This window comes from Cryptotermes secundus, unplaced genomic scaffold (genome assembly GCF_002891405.2).
Source record: "Cryptotermes secundus unplaced genomic scaffold, Csec_1.0 scaffold1720, whole genome shotgun sequence".
Taxonomy (NCBI): domain Eukaryota; kingdom Metazoa; phylum Arthropoda; class Insecta; order Blattodea; family Kalotermitidae; genus Cryptotermes; species Cryptotermes secundus.
Window position 1 is genome coordinate 532,945 of NW_019739001.1, and position 18,845 is coordinate 551,789.

Below are 18,845 nucleotides of genomic sequence, written 5' to 3' on the forward strand. Positions count from 1 at the left end.
AATAAAAAGGTCCAGTTCACCCGTTTGTCCACATGTTTTATTTTCCAAATTACTGACCGCCTCTGCGGTCTAGTGGTCAGAGTTCCTGCCTACAGATCCAGAGGTCCCGGGTTTGAATCCCGGTGCTACCAGATTTTCTGAGGGATATTGGGTCTAGAACAAGGTCCACTCAGCCTCGTGGGGATAATTGAGGAGCTGTTTCAAGGAAATAGCAGCTCCGGTCTAGAAAACCGAAACCGCGCTGACCACGCGACACCCTCTATCCGCTAAAATTGGCATTAACTTCGCCAACAAGCGGCGGTCGCTCGGTAGGTATAGTTCGCTTGCGGACTACAGGCCACGGAGTTTGTCTTTTTGATTGATATCATTCAATCTGGTATTCAACATCTGCCCTAAATTTTGAGGAGTAAATTAAATTCTTGTAGTGAATAAGCTACAGGAGGACGAACGGGGAATCAGAATTTGATTTCCGGACAAGGGCGAGAGAGAGAGTGTGCTCGTCTCCACAGCATCCAAATCGTCTTTGGAATCCACCCATCCGCCTGGCACATGGGTAACGGTGTTTATTACCGCAGGAGTAAAGCGGACGGGACGTGAAGCTATCCATATACCTTAATCTAAGGCGGCGGTAAAGAATGCCTGGAGCTATAACTCCTTTCTTCGTGGAAGCTCCATAATTTTTGGCACGAAGCCTCAACACTGCAGTAGGTTTTTGCACATCTTAAAATCATTCTGATGAGAAATTTAGCATTGGCACGTAAGGCCATTTGTGTAGTGTGGCTCCTTTTACGCGCTTACGGTAATAATTACCCTATAATTGAAATATCACAGTTAAAAATTTAAATATTATTTACATTTCGAAATAAGTAACTCGTTTTTTTGATAGTAAAGATAAGGACTGGGATGTAAGATTTGAAGTTTTTACGGCGGTGACTATGAAGAATGCCGTCTTCTGGGATGTGGAGAGGTGTTCCTCCGAAACATCGGTTTACACATTATCGACACGGCGTCACATCCCAGAAGACGGCATTCTTCAAGAGCTAGGATGGATCGAGAAAACCACGAAAAACCTCAATTTTAATAACCTGCGGCATTCCAAATTTGGCTTATTTCTAAACTGAATATGGAAACAGCACCCACGTAGTGGACTGCAACATTGTGTCAACCCAGCCTGCCAGAATATGATCATTGTCGAGTGTTGCTTTGCTGGCAAGGAAGGTGTTATGTCGGGTGCCCGGTTCTATACAAATCCTGCCAATGATTCGATCTGCCTCTTGTTGCATGCCTTGTATAATCCTAGTTGTCAACCCTTCCATATTGTACGGAATATGAAGCACGTAGAAAGCGTCCTTTACTAAACCCTATATCGGAAATTACACAAGTGTGAAGTCAGGTGACCTAAATAGCCATGGAATTGAGCCACAACGGCCAATCCATAAATCACCAATTATAAAGTTGTTAAATATTAAATAACTTAACATCCGTTTCATGTGTATGAAAGTCTGAGGTGGACATTCGAGTTTTAATTCCTGTAATAGCAGTGACTTTCCTGTCCTTTGCTAAATCCTGAACGTCTCTGGGACCAACTCATGTTAGTTCTTGACAGCTGAATTTCGGTCCTTGACGCTAAAATCGGTAAGGGGTTCAAACTTAATGTTTTCTTCTCTTTAATGTGTGATGCCTACAGTGCGTCGACTTTGATTTCTTGTCAGATGCCATTTTACAAGTTTCTCGGCTTTCAGCCGCCATGAACCTCGCCTTCCGCTTCAGGATTGAATTAGCTGAAACAGCGCGGTCAACAGACCGAGAGAAATATACCCCCTTCGCCCTTCAGGCGTTACACGCAGGACCGCTGCAATTGCACCCCCCTCCCGCCCCNCCCCACCCAGCGGCCAGGGCTAGCCACTCACAACAGATAGTAAACACTAACTCAACTACTAAGGGACAAACACTTCCCTGTGGACAGGGTCCTGAGTCCTGTTCGAATGTCCAGTGTTTTGACATACAGGACCTATATGTGATATGCATAATTTAACAAAAGCCTGGTATCGATTAACAACTAACTAACTTAATGGAACAGAGCCTTTCTTTAGAAGCTAACATTCGCCTATCTAATCCACATATTTATGGCCTTTTATGGAATTACAAGAACATCAACTTGTTCACAAAATTTTGCAGATCTAATGTATACTGAGCTAGACTCATTGTTAGCTTCCCCCCAGGAAGATCCCCGGTACTCATTTTTGTTAGAGGCTAAGTCGAACCTAGGGTCATATTGCCGCTGGAAGAATTAGGTCAATTAAAAGAACCCATCTCATCGGGACTCGAACCCGCGACATTTCGGCTTGTAGCATAGTGCCTCAACCGACTACGCTACCACGTGCCCCTCACTAAATAAATAAAAGAGAGTAAAATTATTCACTTTTTGGACATTATTCATTGTCCTGTTTTTATCCTGTTTTTGTTCAGCCTTTGAAACGTTGTTTCAGACACTAGACAAGCCCGGAGATAGGAAAGAGCGCTATCGATTGGACCCAATTGAATAGGCTTCCACCTGAGGAAAGAGACAGAGTCCACTCTCCGAAATGTTGTTTTTGAATAAAAAAAAAGCAGGGTGAAGGATATTGTCCGAACAGTCAAGGATCATATTGTTATACCATTGTCACAAACTTTCAGATGTTTTCAGGATAGAGGCTGTTATTGAAAAGTGGTAATTCTGAAATTGTTACTGGCTTTGAGGAACACATTGCATCATTGTCTGTTCACAAATGTCCCCTATTTGTTCCTTTATTCAGCCAGATGAATTCAGTCTGCAACCTTACACAGCATTTCGTCTAAGATCCTTTTTATTATGTCCATGGTAAAACCTCTCATGTGGTTCCTTCCCGGCAAGTTTTCGGTTTAAAATCTTATACATTCATTTAATAAATGTTATGCGTGCTACATGTCTTGTCGATCTCATCCTTCCTGATCTTCTTTCTAACAGTATTAGGCGAACGGTACAAATTATGTGGTCCGTCCTTATGAGCCTTCGCATATCCTCCTGTCATATCCTCTCCTGGAAAAACTACTTTGAGCTAAGATGATCTTGACATTATAAAGGAGAATAAATTGTAGTTCAAGGACAAAAAAATATAGTTTACTTCATCATATTTGACTTTCTTTAAATAGCGCAGTCGGTACAGCGACTGGCTACATGATGGACGACCGAGGGTTTGGAGTTCGATTCCCGGTAGGATCACGAATTTTCTTTCCTCAACGTCTTCCAGACCGGTTCTGGGCGATCACCCAGCCTCCTACCAAATGAGTATCGGGGGCTCTATAGCCGGGGTGAAAACTTCAGGGTTTTGAGCCTCACCACTCACCTCCAGCTAGTGCCGAGTTCAAGAAAATATGGATTTTACATCCACTCCCTCATACGCCTTCATGACGTAGTGCTTAATTAGTTAAGCGGAGAGATGATTTTAAATTTGTTGCATTCTATCTAGGCCTAATTCAATATTATGTTGAGGTTTACCAAGGAAAGAACCCTAAGCATTAAATTTATTTGAAATAATCCCTAATAATATACCACAGTTCAAAAATAAGATCTGTAACTATTGAAATCCTTCGCGTCTCACTATCCGCAAGTGATTAGAAAGGACAAACTTTCAAGTAATAAAGCAGCAATATTGACAGTTGATATGACGTCAGTATAACTCTATTCGGAAACAGACAGCTGTCTCGAACAATCTCGATAATAAATATATATATACTTTTTTATGCTTTGTGTGTCATGACTTCAACTGTCAATATGCCCTGAAGTGTGTCACAGCCAAACGCAAATAGACTAAAAATTCTATTGTTTCACATTCATGTAACGCACATAGTAATCACCAAGATTTATTTCGTCACTCAGATAAGATTTCATCGAAAAATTTTAATGATTATATATTATAAATGTTAGGTGCTTTCGGCAAAATTAATTCGAAAACGATCTCTTAGTTTCGTCATGTCTGTCCGTCTATTCGCAAGTAACAGCTCAGAAAATACCGGAACAATTTTAATTAATTTCATTATGGCAAAATTACACTGATTTTCTATAACCGTTCCTGCCACTTTCGTAAGGAAAATTTGCAAAAGCACATTAATTATCTTCGCCATGTCTGCCTAGCCCTGTATGACAATAAAAAGGCCGCCGTATGGGTTTTATAAAATTTATTTATTACTTCGTTGTATTTTTCGTCACATTACAGTTTGGTTTAGTTTTACAAAGATAATGATCACCTTATATGAAGACCTGTATGTTTCCGGACGCTACTGGACCCTAACTCGCTAAACATTAACCGGAAGTAACATTATCATGAAGGCCGTGCCATATCTCAGATGTTTAGTCGCCGGCTTCCCACGGCGGCTGCCGGAGTTCGAGCCCAGGCCAGGTTATGTGGAATTTGTGGTGGATAAAATGGCACTGGGGCAGGTTTTCTCCGAGTACTTCGGTTTCCCCCGCCAATTCTCATTCCGCCCACTGCTCCACACTCATCATCTAACATCCGGGGCTGGTACAATAGGACAATTAGTGTCCGACGTACAAAGTAGACTCAGTCTCGTCCCACCCCAAGGAAATAAGAAAAAACTAAAAAAAAAAAATCATGAACCAAGATACAGAGAAGAATAGAGCTCACATTCTGTATCAAATGTACGTTGTCAGTGAATGATACGGGTTTTAAATTGTTTAATATAAGTGGGTGAAAGCTCCAAAAGTTTACACTATGCCTATCCTTCTTATGGGAGTAGGGATGGCTCAGTCGATATAGCGACGGTTTTCAGGGTGGACGGTCGGATTTTGATTCTCGAGAGGGTCAAGGTTTTTCTATTCTCCGCAGCGTCCAGACCGGCTCTTGGACCCATCCAGCCTCCTATTCAACGAATGCTGGGCGTTCTTTCCCAAGGGGTAAAGCAGCAGGGGCGTGAAGCTGAAAACTCACCTCCGTCTAGTGAGGAGGTCAAGGCTGCTAAAGCTATACCTCCACTCTCCCATATGTCTTCATGGCGTGGTGCTTAATTAATTAAATACAGGAATTTATTTACCTTTTTACCCTTACAATTATTTTGGAATTTGTCACCTATCCCAAGGAAAGAGAAATGAACTGATGATTTGAGAACAGAATTCTGAGGAGAATATTTGGACTCGAGACTGAGGCTCTAGAGTGAGGGTTCAGAAAATTACACAATCTTGAGCTTAATTAACATGACATTATTATGATGATCAGATCTTTAGTACAATTAGCTTGTATGCAAAATGTGATATATGCAGAATTTTTGTACTTAAATTAAAAGGAAGAGGCAGGACATTGAAAGTACGCAGAAAGTAGTTCTGCGTCATTTGACTGAGAAATATCCATCCTTTCAATACCACTCCCATTGGAAGTACATAGTGACTTTCTGTCTGTGAAAAGGCGCCGTTATACTTCACGCAACACATTTCATGTCTGTTTATCATAGGTTTGTTCCACCAAACGTAGTTCCAGAGGGAATAGCACTTTTGAGACCCCTGTAATCAACGTCACAGGAATATCTGCATAGAAATAGCCTTTAATGTGACGTACGGAGTCTTCTCGTCCTTCTGCATTTCCGCGAACTCAAATTTCAAGACGTAAACTTTACCTAGTAAGTCTGAATTTGCCTTAATTCGAGATTCCTTATACTAGATGAAATCAGCGTAAATCTCTCTTGGTTTCTTATTAGCATAATCAGCGTTATGCCCTCTGTTACCAATTTTGCGAGTAATATGTTTTGTTACATTCTAAAAATGTTCTGTGAATTAAGAATTCTTGCAGAATGAATCTGTAAGACTTATTAACGAATATAAGTAAAACCGCAAACGTAACACAGTTCAGAACACCTTAAACCTTAATTTCACGTCGAAAAGTCAAGGCGTGGAGCTTCACCTCCATGACACCCCTCGGTGATGTGCAAGAAGTTCAAAATGTGTTATGCTGTAGTTGCCTGTCGACGAAATAAAAAGAATATCTTCGTGTAGCCTTATATGAGTCTGAAACTTGGTCTTTCATACTAAGGGAAGAATCAACATTGAGAGTGTTTGAGAACAGAATGCTGAAGAGAACATTTGGGCCCAAGAGGGATTAAATAACTAGGGGATACAGGGTGGTTGGATAAAAGAGTAAAGGGGAGATTCTCACTTAGGCAGTGCCGCTCTCTTGAGAGCTGCGAGTGTACTAATCAGGCAGACGGAAGCTCTCAGTATGCAACACGGTAAATATTTTTATTCGTAATTGGTTGGATATAATCTGTTTTTCCTTTGTGGTGCCTTTTAAATTCTTTGGAGTTCACTTGAAGGTCAGTGGACTTCGGTATCAATTCTGAGCATTCGAAAGACATACACTCTCGTATGAAGGATCCTGTGAGCTATGTTTGAAGTTATATTTAATCCTTGAAGCCTGAAAATTTATCTTTACTCAACTAATGAAATGTGTTCTAAAATAAAACCATGGTTCTCAGTATTACCCTGCCTGATGAGTGAATGAGAATATTTGCACAATTTATCAAAATCCGTGGTTACAGCAAAACCGATGTAGTAACTAAACAAGTCTCATCTTGGAATCTGCAATAAATGAGCCTTATCTCTAGTGAATCTGGCATTCCTGCAGTAAGTGACTGATGTCTTAGAGAAAAGTAAACTTAATGTACCCAGTACTGTCCAGACCTCCACTGCTTAATTAGGAGTTTCACTATTTCACTATTTACCAAATATTATTAGGATGATAAAATCAAAGATAACTTGATGGGGTGGCTATGTAGCAAGCATAGAGGAATGAGAAATGCGTATGCTTTGTTGCAAAATCATAGGGAAGAAGAACACTTGGAAGATCTAAGTGTAGATGGTATGATAAGATACAGGGTGAAATAGTGCTGACTGGATTCATCTGGTCCCGATAGGGATAAATGGAAGCCTCTTGTAAACACGATATAGGAATTTTTAGTGTCAGGTGGGCAAATTCTTGACTAAATGAACCACTAGCAGATTTTTAAGAACTCTACAATGTGAGTTTGGTAGTTTTACTTGTAGCTGTGGCTATGTAGCGGAAATCTTCTTATATGAATGAGTTCACCCCATTGAGGAGAATCCCTCTGCTGAGTGGGTGCTGCTTAATACTGTTGTGTGTGTGTGTGGGGGGGGGCGTAGTTTCAGGTCGCTTCCTGACACAGGTACGCACTCACGGGAAGCATTTTCTCAAACACAAAATGGTGCAGGGTCACACGACAAGTAGCTTAACTGGATCCGATAGCGACGAAACATGGTGCCTCGTTGCCTAGAAAAACATTACATGATTTCCATGACAACGAGAGAGTAACCACACCACGTGCCCCTGCTCTCATATGCAACACACACAGGCTTGCAGTATGTGACAGGGTATAAAGTGCAATTTATTTTTGTTGCACGTATCGACTAGAAATTTCTAATCTGTTAGTAGAAGAGGTGACCGCCTCTGTGGTCTAGTGGCCAGCGTTCTTGGCTACAGATCCAGAGGTCCGGGTTCGTTTCCCGGCTCTACCAATTATTTTTCTGAGAAGTAGTGGGGATTCGTTGCGCTGACCACGCGATACCCTCTATCCGCAAAATTTGGCACTAAACTTTGCCGACAAGCGGCGGTCGCTTGGTCGGTATAGTTCGCTTGCGGACTACAGGCCACGGCGTTGGATTCCATAGAATGTAAGGAATATGATAGGTAGCTGAACAACTATCAGAGTCTCAATGACTCTGCAATATAGAGTTAATTGGTAGTGACTCTTCTTTCGACCTACATGTACGGAACTTGGCTTCTTACGTTGAGTGAGAACTGTTAAGAGTGAAGAATCCTGTCTCCTGGGGTATAACGCCCGTTTAGTCCACGCTGTGAGAGCTCCAACCCCTGAACTGTTTATGGTGTTTGAGGATATGGAGCTCAGGAGAATATTTAGGCTTAAGATGGAAGAAGTAAAGTTTCTTGAAAGCCGCGTAACGGGGAAGTAAGTAATTTGGATTCTTCCCAGAACAACACGAGGTTAATCATATTGCGTTGCTGTAAGGATAACATTTGCCTGGCCGTTGTTTAGCAATGGATGCCCGCTCTAACTCAGATATTCCGCTTTTTAGGCCGCACGCCAAAATATACGGGAAATGCGCAAGTCATATAGCACGTATAGGAGTGTTAGAAATGCACAAAGAACATGAGGAGGAAGACGATAAAATAGAAAGAAAAATAAAAAATAATGTGTCCCTGCAAAGGTTAAATTCATGCTGTGAAGGTAGAGTGAATTTAAATGAATTGTTATAGGATAAATCTGACTCCAAGAATTCATCCACAACTAAGTCTTGCCGTCTCTTTCGACCTTCGGACCTCGTGCTCTATATATATTTATAATTTATTACGCCTATACAGGGGTAAAAACAATGATATTAATAAACGTAGCCACAAAGATACATGCATGTATTATTGTTTTGGCGATCAGTATCAGAACGCGTTTTATGTGATCATGTTTTTGATCATTTCCTAGAAAGAACGCGTTTTACTGCGAAAGCCTGAAAGCAGTACATGTTTTGTACTTGGCACTTGTCACATACGAAAAGGGGGCCTGGTTGTCATTTCACATAGAACCGTAACTGACAGACGGAGAGCTGTACAGGGTCATCTACACACCAGGGCACATTTATCTATATTCATTTTAACCAGCGCTACCGGAAGTACAAAGGTAACAGAAAGAAAACAAGTGAATGAAAACATGCGTAGTGTTTAACTTCATATCTGTTAACCAGCAGTCTCTATTGATATTTAGTGAACGTTCGAATATCTATATAGGCCATGCACATAAACACACAGGAAACAAGAACCAATTTATTTAGTTTTGAACTTTTATGTAAACATGATGTAACAATTGTAAATGTTTAAAGCTCAGTTTCTGCATGTATATGTAAAAATTGCTTCATCATTAAAAAGTCTTCTACACCTTCCCAACAGAAGTTTTTCTTTCTGACTCTCACAAAAAGTAGCGATTATTTACATAAGCAGCATTAACTCGTTCGCTGATATTTCCTGTGATATAGGAATTAAATCATTAAATATTAAGCTGACAAAAATTTAAAGCCTGGCATTATCAGGTTCATTTGTCACTGAATGATACGAAACAACAAAGTGGGCTCATTGGACACCAACCGGTTTATTTACTATGCAGGCTTGTTCTAGTCATTATAGAGATGAAAAAAAAAATATGATTGGGCATGTAGCATACACGGGAGATATGACATATGTAAAGGAAACTTTAGTCATAACCTCGAAGAATGAGAATACTCGGGACACGTGCGTAGACGAAGGAAAGTATTTAAATAGGAATGGAAGAAACTGGGTTTCTGTTCTAAAGATCTGAATTCTTTCAACCCACAGTTTTCTTGGATATCAAAACGAGTTAGTGTTTCGGAGTGACATGCTGTCTCTATCTACGCTCTTCTATCATGAAAATCGATGCTTTACTGTATTATAGTTACGTTGCATTTCATTTATTGAAATATGTACAAACCGGTTACGGTAGCCGAGCCGTCTAAGGCATGTACTGTCTTCGTTCGTCCAGAAGCATTGATTGTGGGTTCGAATCCCAAAAATGGCATGGATGTTTGGTATGTGTATGGGTTTATTCTGTGTTCATGTTCCCTTGTGTTTAGGTAGAGGCCTTGCGACGAGCTGTTCACTCGTCCAAGGAGTCCTACCGTCTGTAAAATGATAAGAATGAAAAAAAAAAGCACTCGACAAGGTAAGGTATAAGAGTTAAGGATTAGGTAAACAAGCAAAAATGTGTACAAAATCTCTTGGGTTTTTACAGTCCGGCTGAGATTTCATGATCAGCGAAAAGTGATGTCCGACTTGAAACAGCATTGTCCCACAGTCATTTCAGGATTATCCACCTCGAAACAGCATTGGCCAACAGCGACTTGTAGGTCTGGCGCGTTTCGAATTGTATATTTGTATGTTCCGCTGTATATACCGACATTTATTTTGAATGCTGAATTTATCTGAAGAGAAGATCTCACAGAACTACAAGTATTATGCACTCTTGTCTGAGGTGGAACATAGGCCGCGCCATAGCTCAAGCGGTTAGTCGCTGGCTTCCCACCGCGGCGGACCGGTTTCGATCCCGGGTCTGGTCAAGTGGGATTTGTGGTGGACAAAGTGGCGCTGAGGCGGGTTTTCTCCGAGTACTTCGATTTCCCCTGGCAATCTTCATTCCACCAAATTCTCCATCATCATAATCACCCGTGGCAGGATACAATAGGCCAATCAGTGGCCGCCGTGCCGAGTGGACACAGCTGGACTCCACCCCCCACTAATCGAAACGAGGTGGAACATTCTACACATGCAGGAAGTGTCAAGGATAATTAAATCTTGGATCAACTATAAGAGAATTTCCATTTCAGAATTAATGGCATGATAATGAGGACTTTTGATTTTCCATAACGCATACGAAGAATATGGAATTAGGGCGGAATGAATATGAGACTGTTGCCAGGCACTTAGTTCTTAGTAACATCAGACCTAGGACAGCCCCACGTTTCTTGTGTTGTGAACTCGACCAACGCCATCTTTGTGTTACGCTGTTCATTCAGCTGTTTCCATTTATTTCACGCGTGTTAATGGCAAGAGAATGGACTGAATTCTTTGTATAAAAAAATCAATACCCATGTACAGTGGAAACCACTCTCACTTTGTCTTACCATTCAAGAATTCGAGTAATTCCTGGTCAATACAGCCCTTCTCTGAGTTAGGCCAATTGCTTCTCTACGCATGTCATAACACATCTATTATTATTATTACTACAAAAGCAACCTTTTTTTTTCTTTGGCGCTACAGCCCCAGTGGGCCTAGGCCTACCTCCATTAACTTCTCCGTTCACTTCGGTTTAGGACTCCTTGGGCGAGTGATCAGCTCGTCGTAAGGCCTCTACCTGTACACAAACCCAGAAAAACGCACACACACAAACTAAACATCCATGCCCTGAGTGGGATTCGAACCCACGATCCCGGTTTGCAAGCTAGCGAAGACAGTGCATGCCTTAGGCCGCTCGGGTACCGTGACCGGCAGTGTATAAGAATAATAAGAATTCAGTTCGTACCTCACAGGAAACAGATCCGAACCCACGATCCCGGCTTCAGAGCGAGCGAAGACAGTGCATGCCTTAGACCGCTCGGCTAACAAAGCAACCTACTGGACAATATTCTGAACCGATTCAATCCAGTCCACACCATAAACTGAATGTCTGTAAGAAAATTTTTAATATTATTCTCTATAATACCACTTTCACCAAATGGCCTTTTGTACAAAATTGATATAAAACATTTTGCTCATTTCGACCTGTAATTTTATAGGATAAAGTATCTTACTTTACAACATTTTTATGTGAAGGTATCTAATTAAAATTGAGGTAAGTAACAGAGATATACACTGATGTAGCACTTTTTAGACAGTTCGATTGTGTTTACGTAGTACCAAAAAAACTATATTTGTGACACAACGGCGTATGATATTTTTCATCTTTAAATCGACATTTCTCTATGCTGTCGTGTGCTTTACATCAGCGAAAGTCATAAATAAATGAACAAAGATACACAGAAACACAAAGAGCTTTAAACTCTTCAAAGCCACTGTTGTTACTAGATTTACCCACCGCTTTCTTTGAACTTTAAAAGTCTCTGCATCTTACCCACAGCCTGTACTCACGTGATTAATATAATTCTGAGAAGAAACACGAATACTCTAATAATCAGCATTAACTGTTTGGTCTTCGTAATGGAGACGCAGTGCATTTTCTGTGTGATAAGAACCGAATTTTAAAATAAAATTATTGCACGTGAAATTCATGTTTCAACAAGTTTAAACAAGAACCAATTCTTTGATAATGTAACCATACATACGACCAATACACTTCGATGCCGGAAAGACAGGAGGGATACACCTCTGCGATAACAGCTCCTCTGGTGGCAACGCTTGGAAGCTTAATGCAATAGTCAGTTGGTAGACGACAGCGCAGAAAGCGGACGTCCTGGCGCTTTGCTCGTATCGTCAACTGCTGCCTTGCAAAGTGAACTTCACCCGGGGAGTCCCCTCCCTTTGCTTTACGCGGCACGGGAGTGTCAGTTGAATATAGCGGCGCATAACATGATCCCAGGTCAACGACAGTGAATCAGTCTGGAAGGAATATAAGAGATGTCCATCAAGTGAACATGTGATTTTACTTGGAAGCCAAAATACAGGCTCATAATATAATTCCTGTTTTCATTTTTACGTTCGTATAACGTTTTGAAAGTATGTGCAAAATAAGTAGTTCCAATTCTTGTGACTTGTTATCATATGACCGTGTTTTTAGTATTCGTTTACAGCTATGAATATTTATGTTAAACTGTCCGTTTGTTTAACAGCTTCATGTATGTTAACATGTTTGTCGGGTGAAGTGACTTGTACTCAGATTGTGAAATAAGTGATTTACATATCAAACTTACCTATATTATAGGCCTATATAATATTTCGGAGGGCTACTGCACTATTACTTCGTTATGTAAGTTACAGTTATATTGTTTGTGACAATTGCGAAATATAATAGTGTTTTATGTGAGACAGATTTCTTCGTTTTGTCTACTGTTTTAAATAAAAAATATCTTAAATAAAAGTAATTATGTATATTATATATCATATGCTACATCATTATCCATAAAATGCACGTTATAACTGATATGTAATTTTATAGCTTTGAAAACAATCTCAGTATTGTATTGAATTACAAGTAATACAATTTTGATATTAGTTTTTAATTAAAATATAAGGTAGGAACTATTTTATCCTAAGTGAATTAATCCGTCGACCTAATTAGACGATACTTTAAAAGTGAAAGTGATATTTAGTATGTCTTAAGTTGTTTTGAAACTGTTGATGTAACGACGGTTAACAGACCAATCAGGATACATTCCTGTTGCACCATATAGGCCTATAAAGCGTGTAACATTTGTAACTGGAACGACGTTTATTAAAGCCATGTATCGATTTCAACATAATTTATTTTAATAATATACAGTCTGACGTAAAGTGCTTCCGTTTCTGTTGCTTTGTGTGATGTTATTTCTGGGCTTCAGACTTCGTTTGATACAGTAGTGCATATAGAAAGATGCTGTTTCTCTAAGTTCAGAAGTAAATTAGAAGAAAATAAAAGTTTTCAGTGTGTTCTTTTGTTTTGTTTCATTCCGACAGACAATGCTATGGGTGTTTGCCAACTATCTTGATAATACAAGTGCCAGTGAAGATACAGTCATGAAGCAGATCCACAGCTCATCGGTTTCTATCCTCATCATCGCAACTTGGATCATGTCGAGGATCCCCATCAGTTCTGGTGAGTCCTATTTTGCTTTCTATGAATCAATAAATCATTTTGCAATTCATAAATGCCACGAATTTTCATTGAAGGGCGACAAATTTTGAATTTTGAATTGCAGTTACGTCTTCTGTTAAGTCATGATATTTTGGATCCGTTTTCTTGACTCGGTATAGGTCAGGCGATGGACTGGTCGTTCATGATTCATTCCCTGTACATCAATGGGCGCTTTTCTACTCCACATAGTCTAGATGAGATCTGAGGCGTACATCGTCCTATATCTAACGGGTATCGGAGCTCTTTTCCTGGGGGTAAAACGGCCGGGGCGTGAAGGTCACCGTTCACCATCTAGTGCCGAGATAAAGTATGGTGGAGCTATACCTCCACTCCTTGATATACCTTCATAGCATGGTGCTTAACTGATTAAGCACAGGGATAATTTTACTTTTCAATTTCTTTGATATAATTGGGCTCAGAGGCAATATTACAAAAACCATCTTCCTTGCTCTGTTAGGAGCCAACTTTCTCGAGAATATGATAATGTGCTGCCTGGTCTGGGCTATGGTCGTGATAGAAGAGTATGGAGCAGTGATAGAATGTTGATTACCGGGGGGGGGGGAAATTGAAGAAATTCGGAGAGAAATCGGTTTTAGCTTTGATCCATTCCGGAATTCGACTTGGAGAACTGAAGAAAACGACGTAAATATTATTCGTACTAGGCGGTCTCCTGCCCAAGATTTGCATACGGGACCTCCCGTTGACGTTTGGTTGGCACGGATAGGCTTCTGTTTCCTGTGAACAAAAGGAACCAAGGACATCAAAACACGAGAGAGAAGAATCACCCACACAATGTGTACAGTTGATAGTCTCAGCTATTTGTGCTAGATCCTTTTTATTTACAGTGCACATCCTGAGTCAATTTATTTGTACGCCTCCTTTTATTGACCCATTTAGGATAGCAAGGAGACAAACATGTTTGTTTAGCCAGAAGGGAGGAAGTTTGTATGTTATTGTAACAGTTGTCACCAGTTCGAGGGTTTATGTTAATTGCAAGCAGGTTGTTACAGCTTCTTTGTAGAACAGCGAGTAGGCTAGGCTCTGGAAAACCGGAGAATTAGAGTTTCGATTTTCGGCGGAGTGGGGAGATGTAGAGATTTTTTTCTCTTCCCTCTCTTACCCAGAGAGCCTCCGGGACCTCACAGCCTCTTATCTAATGGGTACGGGGGTTAAGGGGGTGGAGCATCTCGCTTCTAAATAGTTACGAAGGGTGAGGGAGAATGGAGGTACATCTCCACTCCCCCACACGTCTTCATGAAGTGGTGTATAATTTAGCAGCGGGATTACAATTACCTTTGTTCTGTAAGCTCTTTAACTCTGTAAAGACAAAGGTATTACGAAGTTTACATTTTAATTATTTGGGGCACGTGGTAGCGTATTTGGTTGAGGCACTACGCTAGTTAGTGTTTTTTATTTCCGATGGGGTAATTGGATTTTTCAATTGACCCAACTCTTCCAACCGCGCTACAGCCCTGGGGTCGACTCAGCCTCTAATATAAATGAGTAGAAAAAAAATCGCTTAGTGGGGGTGGAGTCCAGCTGGGTCCACTCGGCACGGCGACCACTGATTGGCCTATTGTACCTGCCCAGGGTGATTATGATGATGGAGAATTTGGTGGAATGAAGATTGGCAAGGGAAACCGAAGTACTCGGAGAAAACCTGCCCCATCACCACTTTATCCACCACAAATCCCAGTTGACCAGATCCGGGATCGAACCCGGGGCGCCGCGGTGGGAAGCCAGCGACTAACCGCTTGAGCTATGGCGCGGCCTAAGAGGATAGTTACTCTTAAATGGAAACTAAAGTTCCCGTGGTATGAGTTTAAGTTAGAATGTACTGCCCGGCATTTACCTTGAAGTGTTAAAGAAAACCACGAAATCCTTCGGTCAGGATAATTGAGATCTCGTCCGGTATTCGATCCAGTATCTTCTGAATACGAAGTCAGAAGCATTACGTTTTCGGCAAATTCATTCAGTCCCTCCTGCACGATATTAACCTTTAGTTGAATTGTCAGAGTTTTTCACTTCTTCCCCCCTAGTACAAACCAAAAGCCTATTGGGATGGTATCTTCACATAAGCCTCCCTCCGAAGCCTCACCTACTTACTAGCCTTGCATTAATATTTTCTGGTCTAATTCCGCCCTGCACGCCCATATCCTCATCGTTAAACATCTTGAAGAACATATGAAACCTAAGGTTCTTACGGTGGTAAATATTAAGATCACAGTAGTCTGAGATATGGTACCGTGTAGTCTGGTAAATAGATACCTACGTTTTGGAGGAAATTTCTTCTTCCTCGTGCCATGAAGATGAAGACGGGAAGTCTATCCAAAACATATGTACGTTCACCTGTCAACTAGACTACACGGCGTCACTTCCAAAATTTACTATAATATTAACACAAGAACACTGATCCATTAATATTTTTTGTACATACATGTCTGTTTTCGTAAATGAGGAACCGAAAGTCTGTCAAGGCATACTTGTCATGTGTTTAAGGCATCTGTGCTTCCCCTTCCGCTGCGGATAAGAGCTCGAATCTCCCTCGATCATGTAGGATTTGGGGTGGACAGATCTGATCCTCTATGGCTTATCCACAGGTTTTACCTCTTCCTCTGCACACACCACTGCAGACATCGGAAAAACCGATCCTGGAAAGAATAGTTGATAGAACGCGATGAAACTCCTACTTCACAGAAGAGAATTGAATTGATTTGTTCTGGGGATACTATGACTTGTGAGGTCTGAGGTTCTTAGATGGGTTTATTGTGTTCTAGGATGCGACTCCATGTAGTCTGGTAGATATATAGGCTATAGATGTTTCAGGGGAACCTGTTGCCTCAGTCTTCAGAATATATCCTGAAGATGGAGGCAGCATTTTCCTCTATAATTTTTTCGTCTGTCTACAAAATTACGCCATTTTATATCCCAGAATACATTAATCTATGTTGCATGATTTGTTTTATACTAAGACTTCCTAATAAATGAATTCGAAAAATACTTTTGATCACCGCGTTCTGGATTATGACACGATGGAGTCCGATAGATGATTACCAAAGTTTCAAAGAAACCAGATCCCTGCGTCTTCAGCACATGTCGTCCAACGCTAATAAAATCGGACTTGAAGAGGGTACTATGAACGCGGAGGCAGCTGGTTCTTCCGAAAATTTGCTACCCACCCGTTATGATATATTTTAATCCAGAGGAGCATAAAATGAAAAATTTCCTCCGTGAAAATTTTCGATTTACAATCACATTTTTAAGCCTACTCAGAGTTAAACTTTTCTTTTATTGTTAGTGGGGTGGGACTAAGTCCCTTGTATTGCGGCCATTTCTGGCCTATTTTTCCAGCCCCAGATGATAGGCGAGGGTGATTGTGGAGGAATTGGTGGAATGAAGATTGGCAGGAGAAACCGAAGTACTCGGAGAAACCCCGCCCCAACGCCACTTTGTCCACCACAAATCCCACTTGACCAGACCCAGGATCGAACCCGGGACGCCGCGGTGGGAAGCCAGCGACTAACCGCTTGAGCTATGGCGCGGCCAGAGTTAAACTTAGTTTGTCTTCTTTTATTTTAGGAACACTAAATCTATGGTATCATGATGGACTAGACATGTAGCAGGATGTGAGTATTGAGGAATACTTACAGCTTATTGGTTGGGGAAGCTGATGAGAAAGAGAAGATGAGAAGGCAGAGAATAATGGAAATAATTGAAATGGAACTGAAGGAAAGAAATTGAGGGACAGATGTGGTTAGAACTGATCTGCGATCAAGGGAGCATTGGCTGTGTGAAATGCAGTAGAGACTCTGAAACATCAGGCTCTGCTAGCAGAGATGTTTAGTTGGTTAATTAATAGTCTGTAGCATGGATTTGTTCTAAATGGAATATTTAATAATTCAGTTCCTTCCTCACAGGAAACATGCTGTGCTTAATTACAGAGATCTGTCTATTAATGCAGTGTAGGGAACAAGTCGCTGTTTTCTTTCTGAGAATCGTATGAAATTTACGAATAAATTATGAGGGTAAACTATGGAGGGAGCGGTCTAAGGCATGTACTCTCTTCGCTCGCTTGGAAACCGGGATCATGGGTTCGAATTCCACTCACAGCATAGATGTTTAGTTTGTGTGTGTGCGTTTTTCTGTGTTTGTGTACAGGTAGAGGCCTTGCGACGAGCTGATCACCCGCCCAAGAAGTCCTACCGAATGTGTAAGATCTAGAAAAACCGAAGTGAACGGAGAAGTTCATGGAAGTAGGCCTAGGCCCACTGGGGCTGTAGTGCCAAGGGGGGAAAAATGGAGGTTCTTTAATGTTAAATCGTATAATGCATACATTGAACACTGGACTTTAAAGCATAATTAACTTGAAAATTTAATTAATTTGAAAATAAATATATTTTGTCTTTTTAGGCCTGTTCTTTTATAAATAGTTTACACCTAAGCCAAATAGTCTAGTAGAATCAGAATTATTCAGTTTTTGGACCCTGTTTGTAGCCCGGTATTTTAATTATTGTTTTAGATTATTACTGTAAAGACCGTTTTAGTTACAGAGGCAGCAAAGCAGTACCGTAACCTACAAATCTGGGTCAGGGTCAGTTAATTCTTATGTTAGTAACCATTATTAAAATTCAGAAAGCCCTATACCACTGTAACAAGGAAATTCTCTTAACGTTAAAATTTCATTTTAAGGGTCAGATGTACCTGGCTGATGTCCTGATGTAGCTAGGCATGTTCTGAGGCCCAGGAAAAATACTGAATATTTTACGTACTCGGTGCTGACGCAAGAGTATTCACACTTGAATACTAAATACGTTAATCGTACATTAAGGTAGTATTAGAGGAAGTGCAACCTCTGGTATTATTAATGAACACACACAACATCCATCATACAAAATGGGCACATGCGGGCTACGAGGTTTGGAACGATGCAAAAAATTCTTAAAGTAAAAAAAAAAGAAGCAACAAATTAATCATTACAATACGAATCGTCAAATGACTGAAAGCAAGTAATGATTTCTTAACGCTTCTAAATATAGTGGTTAGTACGACTTACGTAGGCGCACCATAAACTTAATTATTAAACAAGTATACTAAGCGCACACATGAGCCGCGCCATAGCTCAAGCAGTTAGTCGCTGGCTTCCCACCGCGGCGGCCCGGCTCGATCCCGGGTCTGGTCAAGTGGGATTTGTGGTGGGCAAAGTGGCGTTTGGGCCAGTTTTCTCCTAGTATTTCGGTTTCCCCTGCCAATCTTCATTCCACCAATTGCTCCACAATCACCCTCACATATCATCTGGGGCTGGTAGAATAGGCCAGAAGTGGCCGCAGTACAAGGGACTTAGTTTCATATGAATCTCAGAATGAAGAGTGAATATTTCCGCAAAGTTATTATTTAGTTAC

General features: G+C 40.8%; 1 long non-coding RNA gene across 1 annotated transcript in view; it reads left to right on the plus strand.

The window, feature by feature from the left end:
* Window positions 1-13,402, plus strand: part of LOC111871572 — a 374,128-nt gene extending 360,726 nt beyond the window's left edge. Inside the window, exon 4 of the long non-coding RNA XR_002844055.2 lies at window positions 13,269-13,402. This is a non-coding gene — a long non-coding RNA (uncharacterized LOC111871572). The remainder of the gene's footprint in view (window positions 1-13,268) is intronic.
* Window positions 13,403-18,845: the final 5,443 nt, after the last annotated feature.